General features: G+C 43.1%; 2 protein-coding genes across 6 annotated transcripts in view; one reads left to right on the forward strand and one right to left on the reverse strand.

The window, feature by feature from the left end:
* Positions 1 to 12,256, reverse strand: part of pcxb (pyruvate carboxylase b) — a 326,810-nt gene that overhangs the window by 87,015 nt on the left and 227,539 nt on the right. The window lies entirely within an intron of this gene.
* The window catches only part of LOC146580438 (leucine-rich repeat and fibronectin type-III domain-containing protein 4), a 36,863-nt gene continuing 27,342 nt past the window's right edge, over positions 2,736 to 12,256 (forward strand). Inside the window, exons 1-2 of one of the 2 annotated variants that reach the window (XM_085267194.1) lie at positions 2,736 to 3,261; positions 4,212 to 5,019. The gene's annotated coding sequence lies outside the window, so the exon portion shown is untranslated. The remainder of the gene's footprint in view (positions 3,262 to 4,211; positions 5,020 to 12,256) is intronic. The other variant, XM_085267195.1, reaches the window with a different exon arrangement.

Consider the following 12,256-nt stretch of genomic DNA (forward strand, 5'->3'; position numbering starts at 1 on the left):
TATCAGCGCGGCAGGGAAATCAAGCCCTCGACCACCGTTTGAAGTAGTATCAGCTGCACTCTCTCCTATCGCCTTCCTATCACTCCATCCAGCCCTCTCTTCTATCTCTCAGTAACCCCTCTCTTCCTCACTTATCTCCTTTATGCCCTCAGAGATCTTTGGCCCCTTCCCTACGTCCCCGTCCTCTCTCTCTTAATCATCATCGTCGTCTGCTCCCGCTCTCATCCTGGTCCGACTGAGAATTGCTCGAGGCGGTAAAAACTTCGCTTCCCCTTGTCACACCAGCCGTCTTTTTTTCCTCCCCCTCCTCCATCTCTCCTTCCTTCTGTCCACCCAACCCTCCATCACATTTTGTGTAAAAATACCCCTACAACTACGAAATCCTGCAATTGCAGTTTGGAGATATTATATCCGAAATATGTTTTATCAGTACTTCTCTATATATGACTGCACCACAATCTTTCAGGCCTGTTTTTTAACAGAAGGTGATCGGGCCTCATTGTATGCTTCAATCTATAGCAAACCAAAGAGACGCAGCATGCGGAACCTTAGCTTCTCTCCTAAGGTCTCTTATTTTGTCACACAACTACTTATGTCACTTTTATGTATACAATTAAGTGCTAATTATGCTTGCATTTGCATGGAGACCATCTGAAAATGTGCATTATTGCCCCCATTTGTGCAATTCACTCCTTGTATTTCCTTTCTCAGCAAGAAACACTTTGCAAACACACCTGCATGTAGTTAGTTTAACCCCATGGCTACTTTTTTCTAAATTTTGCAAAGTAAAAAAAAAATATATTAAAAAGAAATAAAAAAAAAATCCCGGAACTCAGTAAGAGCTTCATACCTGGAAGGCCAAAATGAATAACTGTGCACACTGTGGAAAAGAGAAACCTGGGAGAACTTCTCCTTATTCTTTCCAGCATGCTGAAGTGAGATATAGAGAAAAAGGTTTTCTAGGCTTGCATGTAGAAATGTAAATGTGAGAGTAGATAACATGCATTAGATATCGCAATATCTCGATGTCCATCTCTCTGTATCAATATCTCGATATCCATCTCTCTGTATATAGATATATATCGAGATATCTATAGATAAATAGAGCTCTATCTATAGATATCTATGACAGATATATCGAGAGAGAAATATCTCGATACATCTCCGTCTGTCTGTGTACATTCACTCGCTAATGCAAATATCTAAAGGTATGTGAAATATCTAATCCCATGATAGCAGCTGAATGCATTTAGAAAATGTGAACATGAAGAGCTGATCAAGTTCAACCCGAGCGTCAGAATGAGGAAGAAATGTGATTTAAGTGGCTATCAGTGTGCCATAGTGCTGGTGCCAGACAGGTTGGTCTGAGGATTTCAGAAACTGCTGAACTACTGGGATTTTCCCCACACAACCATCTCTAGGATTTACGGAGGATGGTCGGAAAAGGAGAAAATATCCGGTGAGCAGCAGTTCTCTGGGCAAAAATGCCTTGTTGATTCCAGAGGTCAGAGGAGAATGGCCAGACTATCTTAGCTGATGAGAAGGCAACAGTAACTTAAGTATCAGCTCATTATAACCAAGGCTGTAAACAAGCATAACAAATGCAGAAGAGCGTCTCTGAACACAACATGTGGAAGGTTGAAGCAGATCGGCTAAAGCAGCAGCAAAAAAACGACGATGGGCGACACTCTTAAGGTGAGAACAGGAAATTGAGGCTATTATTTACATGGACTCACCAAAATTGGACAACAAAAGAGTGTAAAAATGTTCATGAGCCTCAATCAGCTGTGACATTTGGATGGTCGGGTCACACTTGGACATAAACAGAAAGAAAAGCATGGATCCATCCTGCTTTGTACCAGCGGTTCAGGCTGCTGCTGTAACTGAGCATTGTTTAAACACTACAGCCCACCTGAGTACCTTTGCTGATCATGTCCATCCCTTATGATCAGTGCACCTATCTTCTGACGCCGCTCCCAGTAGGAAGAGACACGGTCACAAACTCAAGTCATCTAAAACTGGAGCTGGAGATTCCCCAACATGGATGTGCAGCTGACAAATCTGCAGCTACTGTGTGATGTCATCATGTCAATATAGACGTAAAATCTCTGAGGGACGTTTCCAGCACTTTTTTAAAAATCTAAGCTGTGAAGAATTGGGCAGCTATAAAGGAACAATGGGGCCAGTAAACTCCAACTCTGTGAAATGTAATGAAACAGAAGACTAATATTAAAGTATCTCAATTTTAATCATATTAGTAGTAAACCGCCTCATTAGTGCTCTTTGACCTTTGGCTTTATAACAAAGACGGGGTCCAGTACAGACACCTAACTGGTGGGAGGGGGCAATGCGTGCCAAATCCTTATTCTGTGCATTTCCTATATATAGAATAACAAATCCCACCAATGGACTAAAAACAACACGGTGCCACATCTACATCTGAGCACACATTTTTCTGAAAGTGCATCCTTTTACTTATTTTAAATTAACTACATTGAGCCAGTGTAGGTCGTTGTCATCACTCTTCTTCCTCATTGTTAGTCTCCCACATTCTCCATCCCCAACTCCTCATCTTGGCTCTTCCTCCTCCTATAGCACATCTTCCGTCTCTTTTCCTCCTTCCTCTCCCCCACCCCTCTACACCTCAGCCCTGTATTTGTCCTGCTCCTCATCTACATGCCTCTCTCTTGTGCACACACTCTCTCAGTCTGATGCTTGACGCTGCCGGAGACCGATCACAGCGCTTTCCTTTGCTGCTCGATGAGAAACCCACACTTCTTCCCCAGATAAGGACAAAAGAAAAGAAGATGAGATGCAGACAAATGGGAAAAAACAAAATCAAGAGTCAAGTGACTCTGTGGAAGCAGGACAAGTAAAAGAAAGATCCCTTCCTGAGGAGAGAGGAGATTTCTAAAAATACAAGCCAGCTTACTCTCTGCATTCTGTTATTTTCTCTCTCCCTTCTTTGTCCCCTCCTTCATTCAGTACCTGTTCTGTGGGATTAACATGACTTAAAATTCAATCAGCCTACAGCCCTGACGGAAGAGCGACAGAGGAGGCAGACAGAGCGCTGCAGCTGTCGACCGAGTGAGGGGACGACCAACGGGAGAGAGAGAGGCAGACGAAGAGAGAGATACCGACGAGAGAGAGAGAGAGAGAGAGATGGGTGTTTTTCCACGGAGCTGAGAGAGCGAAAGCCGCGGAGACGGAGAAATGTGACGGCTTCAGGAGTCATGGTGGTGGAATGATCCGGAAAACGAGGTTAGTAAATACATCTTTTTTTCTCACAGAGGGCAAAACAGGGGTGAAAGATGCTAGATGAAGATGAAAGAACAATGAGACGACTCGAAAAACAGAAAAATAGCTCTACTGTGCTTTTGAAGTAGCAAAGTGCGCACAGGAGGAGAAGAGGGAGAAACTGGAACGAAAAGAAATGAATTGCAGATAATAAAAATTAAATGTAAAAAAAAAAAAAAAATCCAGTGGGCTTGTAACATACATGTAGCTGCGGCACTAACATATAGATGCACACTGAAAGGAACACACTCGCCGAGAGACACTGACAGAGTGCAAAGATTTAAAGCACGATAATGAGATTGCTTTCTTAAAAGGTGCCGGTTTGATTGACAGGCCAGAGAGTGGAGGCGGGTGGACTTTTGAACCGTCTGACATTCGTGCCACTGATCAATAGACCAGTTGTTTTATTAGGCTCAGTGTGTGTCTGTGCGTGAGATTCGAAGACAGAGCAAGTGAACGGAGAGATGCAGAGGCTGTGCGTGCTTGCAGAGAGTATCGCTGCATGGCTACTTGGATCCGTGCGCCAGCATGTGTAAATGTGTTGCACGACTGTGTGCGTGCTGAGTGCATTTGTGAGCGCAAAAATCATCCATTGCAGCCTACCGAGAAGTGCTAAGAGGGTCTCGGAGCTATCGATTCCCTCTGACTGACAGGTGAGAGATAGAGAGGGAGTGTGGGAAACCGAGGGAGAAAGAAATGAGGGGTGGCAAGTTGAGGAGGGGGCCGTAAGAGAAGTGTGAGTGACAGAAGTTGTGGAAACAGGGAGGTGTGGAGGCATCAGAGGAAAAAGGGAGGTCAGCAGGGTGGAGCAGCGAAAGGCTGATTTATAATTTATGATGCACACAAAAGGAGTTTTCAAAATGGAGCACATGCACAGTACACACTGCATTTACACTACGTCTCTCTCGTTTTAGGTTTTCCAGCCATCTCCCAGGTTACTCCCAAACCACCTTTTCTGCACTTGCCTCCAAGGTCATCAACAAACGGCTAATTCAGCGTGGGAGAACAAATGCAGCAGCGAGTGTAGAAGAGCCCCGAGACACACCGGAGACCGCTCCTGGAAGTGAGGGACAAGAGGAAGGCGTGAAAAGAATCAAAACCGAGCGTGTACAAGAACGAAGAAAGGACCAGATGAATGAATAAAAGAAAAGGAGCTGAGAGTGGAGGCAAAAAAAGGAGCAAAGGGAGGGTGATGGAGGAGAGAGGTGGTGAGAAGGGGAGGTGAAGACTACTGCTTGGATTCTTACTTGACTGAACTGCTTGAGACAGAAAAGTTGAACCCAGCCATGAGGAAATCGTATCAAGATGCCATAAATAGGATTTTAAGCAAAGTGGATTCCTGGATTTTTTTCAAACCCGAGTCTCTTTTTCGGAATACCGCGCCAGGATTGAGCGAGTAATTCAGGATTTCCCAGGTTTTCTTCATCTATAGAAGCCTAAGAAGATATCGTGGGATTGGAATTTCTCCAACTCTCTGGTTGTCTGACACTGACCTATATCCGTCTCCTTTTGATGTGTGTGGGGATGTGTGAGTGTGGAGTGGAGTAGGACAGGTTTCAGTGCAAGCACACAATAACCTCCCACCCCCCTGTGCTGGCTCAGAATAAGTAGAAACACCTGGGGCAAGATCTGTGCAACATACACACACACAAACACACACACCCTCAAACCAGGATAACATGTGGAGCTGATTCGGATTATAGAGCCGCACAGACGGAAAAGGTAATGTCCATGCAATTCCACACACACACACACACACACACACACACACGGCAAATCTATATCTGCATGGCTAGCTCTCTTGTGCTGAATCATTGAGTAAATCAATGCAGTGCACACCAGCACTCACTGAACTGGGAACTCAGAGCTCTGTGCCCCTCTCCCTCTCCCTCCCACACACACACACACGACTACAAAATGAACAAAAGTGCATTCAGAAGTTAGAAGTAGTGTCAAATCTACCACTTGGCACCAATTTTAAACTTTTCTTATCATCCTTGTATTCTTTTCACATCCTTTTTCACTCTACCCTCCCATTGAGAATCTGTGTGTGTCTGAGTGTCAGCCAGCCGTCTTGCATCACATTACCTACTAGGTGTGTCTCAGCTTGGCTTTCATCACCTTGCCTTTATGTAATCTCACCTGGCGTGCTGTGTGTGTCTGTGGGGTTGACTGTGTGTCTGTGGTGTCAGCAGCAGCAGCCTAAGCAGCACAGATCCGTACTAACCTCCCTTCGTTTGGGGCTTTTTACGTAAGCTTTGCCTGCGTGCGCACACAAACGCGCAGATTTGGCACACTGACACGGGAGATCAGACAGACTGGACAGACAAGGATAAGAGGGCAATGAGAAAGAAACGGAGAAGGGAGAGAGGGTAAATAGTGATGTGCGGAGATGGAAAAAGGAAAGGGAGGGGTGGCACATGATAGTGGTGGTGGGTATTGAAGGCTAAGAGAGGTCAGATGGAAGGATGGCAGAGGGTGAGTTATAATCAGTGACAGACTGTCATGTGACAAGGAAAAAACAATGAGTGGAAGAAGTAGGGAAGGATACACAGTGACGTGATGAAGGTCTTATGGTAACAGTGAAAAAGCAAAGAAATGGAAGGATCAAGATGAGCACAGTGTTGTATAATCGAAATTTTTAGAAGCAAGAAACTACATTAAAATGAAGGCAGTGGGGGGAAAAAAGACCTGAGATGAGTGACTAGATAATAAAGTTAGAAAGAGACACATCCAGGCTAGAATACATGAATGAGGATTGACTGGGTAGGAATTAAAAATAGAAAAACAGATGAGAAGAAATAATTAACAGTGACAGATGGTCATCATTATGTTGCTTTCTACTGTTACCATTGGCTACAATTAGCCTTGCATGGCCCCAAAAACTCTGTTAAAGATCACTAACACCAGTAATGAACTATTTGGAGATATAACTAGGAGGGGAATACAACGTACCATAGGGCTTTTCCATGTAAAAAGACGAGCCAATTATCGAGTACCGGCTTATAGGAAGTGAAAAATCTACCTTAGAGGAAGATTAATTATCCCAGAAACAAACGAGATTCAGCTTAAAACAATACGGCACATGTGAACAATAAGCTTTCTGAATAACCAAGACAGGGCTCATTATTTGCTCCGTTGATAGTTTACAGTTTTGACTCCCGCTTTGAACGGGGGCACAGCTAATGCAGAAGAAATGACGACTAACTCCTTTTGAAGTGCAACAAAGAGGCTGTTTGGTTTCTATTAAATCATCAATCTATAATTGGCTCTGCTCTCCTGCTACTGAGTTTCATAAGAATACAGAGCAGGTAAGTGTCATTTGACTCAAACAGTGAAATAAAAGCAGAATAAAAGAACAATTTCTCAATTATGTTGTTAATGCTCCACGTGGCTTCTTGTTACCGATGGTGCCTGCCCGTCATTCTCAGGCAACAGTAAGGCAGGTGAACAGATGGGGCACTTGCTGTTCAAAATACAAGACTTGCCAAGATAAACAAACCAAATGTGTGTATATATTATATTATATATATTTATTAACTGATGGGTTACCGGGCAGTGTTGGTTGTGTGCTAGTTAGTGTGATCTAGCTCAAACAACATGCAAATCCAGACATTTTTGCAGTATGAACTGCATCTGACCTGTGAATTAAGACTAGGCTGGGTGATTATAATTATACTAGCATACTACAAGTCTGATATGCTAATAATTACATTAAACTTGCTCTCATGCATTTTTTAATCTTTAGAAATGGTAAAAATACCCCAGAAAAGCCAGCTAAACGTAGATTAGAGCCCATTACTAAATACTTATGCACACCACTTCAATATAGCAAAAAGTCAAACTTGGTTATGGTGACAGGACAGTAGCTGGTCGCGGGGCGAGGCCTCACTGAACAGCTGATTAATGAACAAAGAGCCAAAAGGAGGATGAGGGACCCAAATAAGTGGAAAAGTCATGAACATTAATGATAATTACATGAAACAAAAAAAAAGGCACGATTAAACATCAAAGATCATAACCTATGATGGATGTAGGATGTCCCACACCTGCTTGATTTAACCAACTTTCCATCAAGGAGAGAAGTGGAAAGTTTGAAACCCTGAAACAAGGGAAACACGGTTACTGTCAGGAGGATGGCACTTGATGGATGAATGGACGAAAGAGGGGATGACAAACGGTGAAGGGAGAGACGTGAAAAGCTGAGCTGTTAAGGAATAGTGGGAGGATCAAAGGATGAGGCATCAGGCCGCTGTCGGGATCAGGGATCAGAGCGGCAGATGATGGACAGAGAGGTACAGAACGATAGTGTGATGAAGAGGCGTAATTACAACACTGTTTAAGATAGGGAGGAACACTCGGAGGATGTAGAGAGACTGAGTAATGAAGAATGAAAAGGCGAGCGATGACACTTGAGAGGTAGATGATAAGAGAGCGTGGGGATAAGGGAATAGAGGAATAACAATGTCTGAGAAGAAAAACTGCACTAATAAAACAGAGACACAAGGAGGAGGGTGTGTGTGTGAACGAATGGAATCAATCCGATGGGACTGAATGATAAAAGATTGAGTAATTAGACAGTTGGTAGTCGAACGTAGATTTGTAGGATGTAATGATAGCAACGAAAGGATGACAAAAAAAAAGGATGAAAGTCAAAAGATGTCAAATGACGGAAGGAAGTGTGAAGATAAAAGTAGAGAATGATTGAAGGAGCAAAAGAAAGTTACCAAGAGGTTACCCGTAAAGAGGTGGAAGGAGCGAGCAAACGTGCTGTACAGAAAGTAAGGAAAGACACGGGGATGAAAGTATGAGTAATTAAACTGTTGACAGTCTGTTTAGGCACAGCAGGTGCCTGATGAGCAGAACAAACCGTAACCACGGCAACCACTGGAGACAGATGGAGGGGTGGGTTTTGGGGACGGAGATATCCAGGAGATGGGAGAAATGGGGGAAAGTCGAGTGTGAACGTGAGGAAACTTGGGGGAGGGGTTAAGTGTGGGGTCGGAGATGTGGTGGAAATTAAGACTTCACGCAGCAATCGTATTTAAAGAGAAGTAGAAACTACAGCTAGAGACGAACACTGTTATCTGTGCTCTCTTCATCCAGTTCTGTGTTTTATTCTGCCACAGAACGATCTCTTATCCTTCTAGAGATTAGAGAACATGATGAGCACACCTCCATTATCAAAAAGCAGCTACGCTGAACTTGATGTCCTTTGTAGTGGCAAAACACACTGTCAGTGTCAGTGTGCTCCAACAAGCTCCATCAGGCCTGACCCATTTAGTCCTGACCAAAACAGTGAGCAACAAAGAGAAGGGTCAGCTCAAAAATCACATAAAGGACACACACAAAGGAGAAACACGAATTAGAAAACAATAATAAAATTTATGGTTTCTGCAGCGTTTTATAAACACCTAGAACTAGATCCAATGAGTCCCAGCAGAATTTTGCAAATTAAGATTAGGAATTAACCCGCGTATCTGTGAAAGATTAGTCCACTCTAGCTAATACCGATCCAAATCTATGAAACTAAATGAGAAAATTAGGTTTATGTCATGTGATTCAGCTATGCAGACTGAGAATTGCTAACAAAATTTCACAGAGTACTTTTAAACTTATCAGGCTAACTTGCTAATCCTGCTTTGTGAAAACCCCCTCTAGAGATGGAGGAAGAGAGCAGATGGATTTACAGGAACAGCACAAAACTTTGATGTGTTCAATCCCATCAAAACTTTTCTCCAACGAGCCTAAAATGCAAGATGTTATGACCCCATTTAAACCTTTTATCGCATGTTCAGTCTGTAAAAAGGCAGAAAAAGAGTAGGAAATATGGGGTCATACTTCCAAAGCCTAAGCGGTTTGGCATTCTTGCTGGATAAATGACTGTTGATTGTCCCAGCACTATACCATACCAAGACAAATCAAAGGTGCCCTTCAATCTGTCAGGTCCACTGACTGATATTCTGGGTGCATTTACTCTTCGATGATTGATTTTAGGCTTTTCATGAGTTTAAAACCAAGAACTGAAAAAGAAAGTCTGGGCTTTTAAAGCACCGTCAGAGTCTTTTAGACTGCTGAGATGCACATTCTTCACATCGAGTTTAAATCCAAGCCCGACAAAGGCAAACATCATGATCATCAGTTTGGAAGTATGTCCCACAATTCTGCCAAACACGCTGGGAACAGCTTCCTGCCAAACCAGCACTACGTCTTCAGTTCACATGTGTTTGTCTGCATTACAAATATCACCAACAGATGCAGTTGGTTGTAGATGTTCAAGTGAATCATGGTGCAGAATGCAGCGTGGGTGATGACTATCAGAAGGAACCGGCTTGTACTTAGTTGGAAACACTTAAGTCTCACAGCAAAGCACGCAGCATTTCTGCATGTATCAGCACTGCTAAGCATTAGAATATGAGACGCAGTAATCAACAAACTCAAGGGAAACCAGTTTCCCCTGCAGGCTCATTGCAGTGCAGCCTTGTTTTGTCTGCATTAGTATCACACACTGGGGGGAAAAAAGCTCTTTGTGGTGAGTTACATTGCAAGTTGTGATTCATAACAGCTAAAAGTGGCTTCAGATCAAACGCGCCTGATGCTAACGAGACTCGAGCAAGGAATCGCTTATATGCTACATGCTACATTTATGCCTCCTTCTGATTCTACTTGTGCTACCCATCTCTTATCACTGGCCTTTTGTCTTTCCTCATTTAAGTTCCCTTGGTTCAGAGAGGGCCATGAGAAAGATGGGTGACCACTAGAGCAATATAGAAAATCGAATGAGATAAAATAGAAAAAGGGTAGAAAAAGGAACAAACACATTAGTGAAGACAGTTTATTTTTTATAGAAGTGTACGCCTGTGTGGAAGTGTGTGTGCGCCCGTCTGTGCAGCATTAATCAATACATCCATCACTGTGATGCAGAGGCCTGGCTGGCATGTCACTGACCTACTGTGCTGGATGCAGAACGCTGATTGGGTAACTGTTCTCTTACTCAGGATTTCCCCTCACTGAGCTGAAAAGCCTGCTGAATCACCAAACTGCCACATGCATACACACACACACACACACACACACACACACACACACACACACACACACACACACACACACACACACACACACGCGCGCGCGCGCTTTTCCACCAAGCTGCATCCCGTGGCGTCAGCCAATCAGGGTCCATATAATTGGCGCTGCAGGGTGTCTGACTGGTGGGGATGTTGACAGATCAGCAGTGGTGTGTTGGCACATCATTTGTAGACTTGTATTTGTACTGAATTTGTGGTTGATTAGCCTTATCGACGTAAACACGCACAGGTGCACACGCACAAAAGCATCCATTGATAATATGGTGCTGAAAGGCTGACATTAGGTTGGAGTTCGGATGGAAAGGCAATCAGATAACGAGCAGTCATCTGCTTATAGAGAAATAAGCGCCAAAACAGGTCAATAAGGGACAATGAAGCTGAGCTTGAAAGTTAGAGAGACGAAGATGAAGAAAGAGCATCAGAAGGATTAAAAAAAATAAAAACAGGACAGGAAAATGCAAGCACATTATGTTCACGGTGAGTGGCAGGTCAGCTATTTTACACCACTTACATTACTGTGTGTCTGCAGGCAAATTTGTGGATGTAAACATAACCATATTTAAGTGGGTGCAAGTTTAGAAGTTCAAGAATGTGACTGTGAAGAAAAATAAACTAGGATTAGAAACTGAAGCAAGAGTTTCTCCTGGGTGACCCCTCTGTCTGCAAACTCAAATGCACACAATCAACCTTCACTAAAATCTTACAAATCAAGAAAGAGAATATCTACTGGTACCAGACTTAAGGGTAATAGGTGTCACACCACAGGTTAAGTCACTAATATTTAACAGCACATCACAATTAGAATATGGGAGCATTTTTTAGAAGCAGATAGCCAGATGAGCACAATAAATTTGAAGAATCTTTAACTTGCTTTCATCTACAATAAGGTGTTGAATGAGGAACATGCGTATGTTCACGTCCCTGTGAACATACGTGAACAGTATGTTATTTTTCAGACCTTAAAAACACCTTTCTCATCTTTAAAAGTGACAACTTGGTCGCTGCAGAACAAAGCAAAGATTTCACAACCTCCTGCTTTAATTTTCAAGTTTCACATGTGTTGAGCTCGAGGCTCTTGACATCATGCAGCCATTTAATCCATCCTTTCCCCTAACGACCCCACTGATGTCATGTGACATCAGCAGCCTGCACTTGTTTTAACCTCGGCACGCTCGCACAAAGTGCTTTGCAGTGCGTTTCTCTTTCACCCACCTCCATGCATCTTGAAGTTCAGTGCCTTGCCCAAGGTCACATTTGTCAAAGCGTATGTGGCCATGTCTCAAACAACCAACTGTGCAATTAGTGGCCAACCCACTCTGCTACAAGAACCGTGTCCGCCCCGCAGTCCGTGTGATTCAATCACGGAGAAGTCTTAAAGAATGGCTCGTGGATGCCAACTGATGCAAACACAATTTCCTTCACAATCAGCGCAATATGGAATAGCATCAATGAGCATGTGGAAACACAGAGAGCGTCAGCTATTAATTACATGATTTTATTGGCTTACTTATTGTCATTGTGGAATTTAATTAGATCCTACTATGCTATTGCCATCTGGAGTAAGAAGTCATCAAAAGAGAAAAGCATTGAGCTGCTTCCCCCTATCAGCAGTATGACAGCTATCCTCCACAATGAAAAATTATTACTCTCCAAGTAGAAAAGACACTCTGGCACAGCAATGTAACCAAGTTATTTTCAGTGCTTTATGTCCCTTATTTGCTCAGCTGTCCCCGTGATCCAGCTGCTGAATCCATCTGTAAGATGTATAGAAAGAGACTGCTAGCATTTACAAAAGGATGTTCAAAACATAATGTTGAAGTCCTGCTTTGCATTCTGAGTGACAATGAAGCATTACAACGATTAAGAAAACC

Source organism: Mchenga conophoros, linkage group LG3 (assembly GCF_057382185.1).
Source record: "Mchenga conophoros isolate Kocher_MC1m ecotype Shallow Benthic linkage group LG3, M_conophoros_male_GT1.1, whole genome shotgun sequence".
Lineage (NCBI taxonomy): Eukaryota > Metazoa > Chordata > Actinopteri > Cichliformes > Cichlidae > Mchenga > Mchenga conophoros.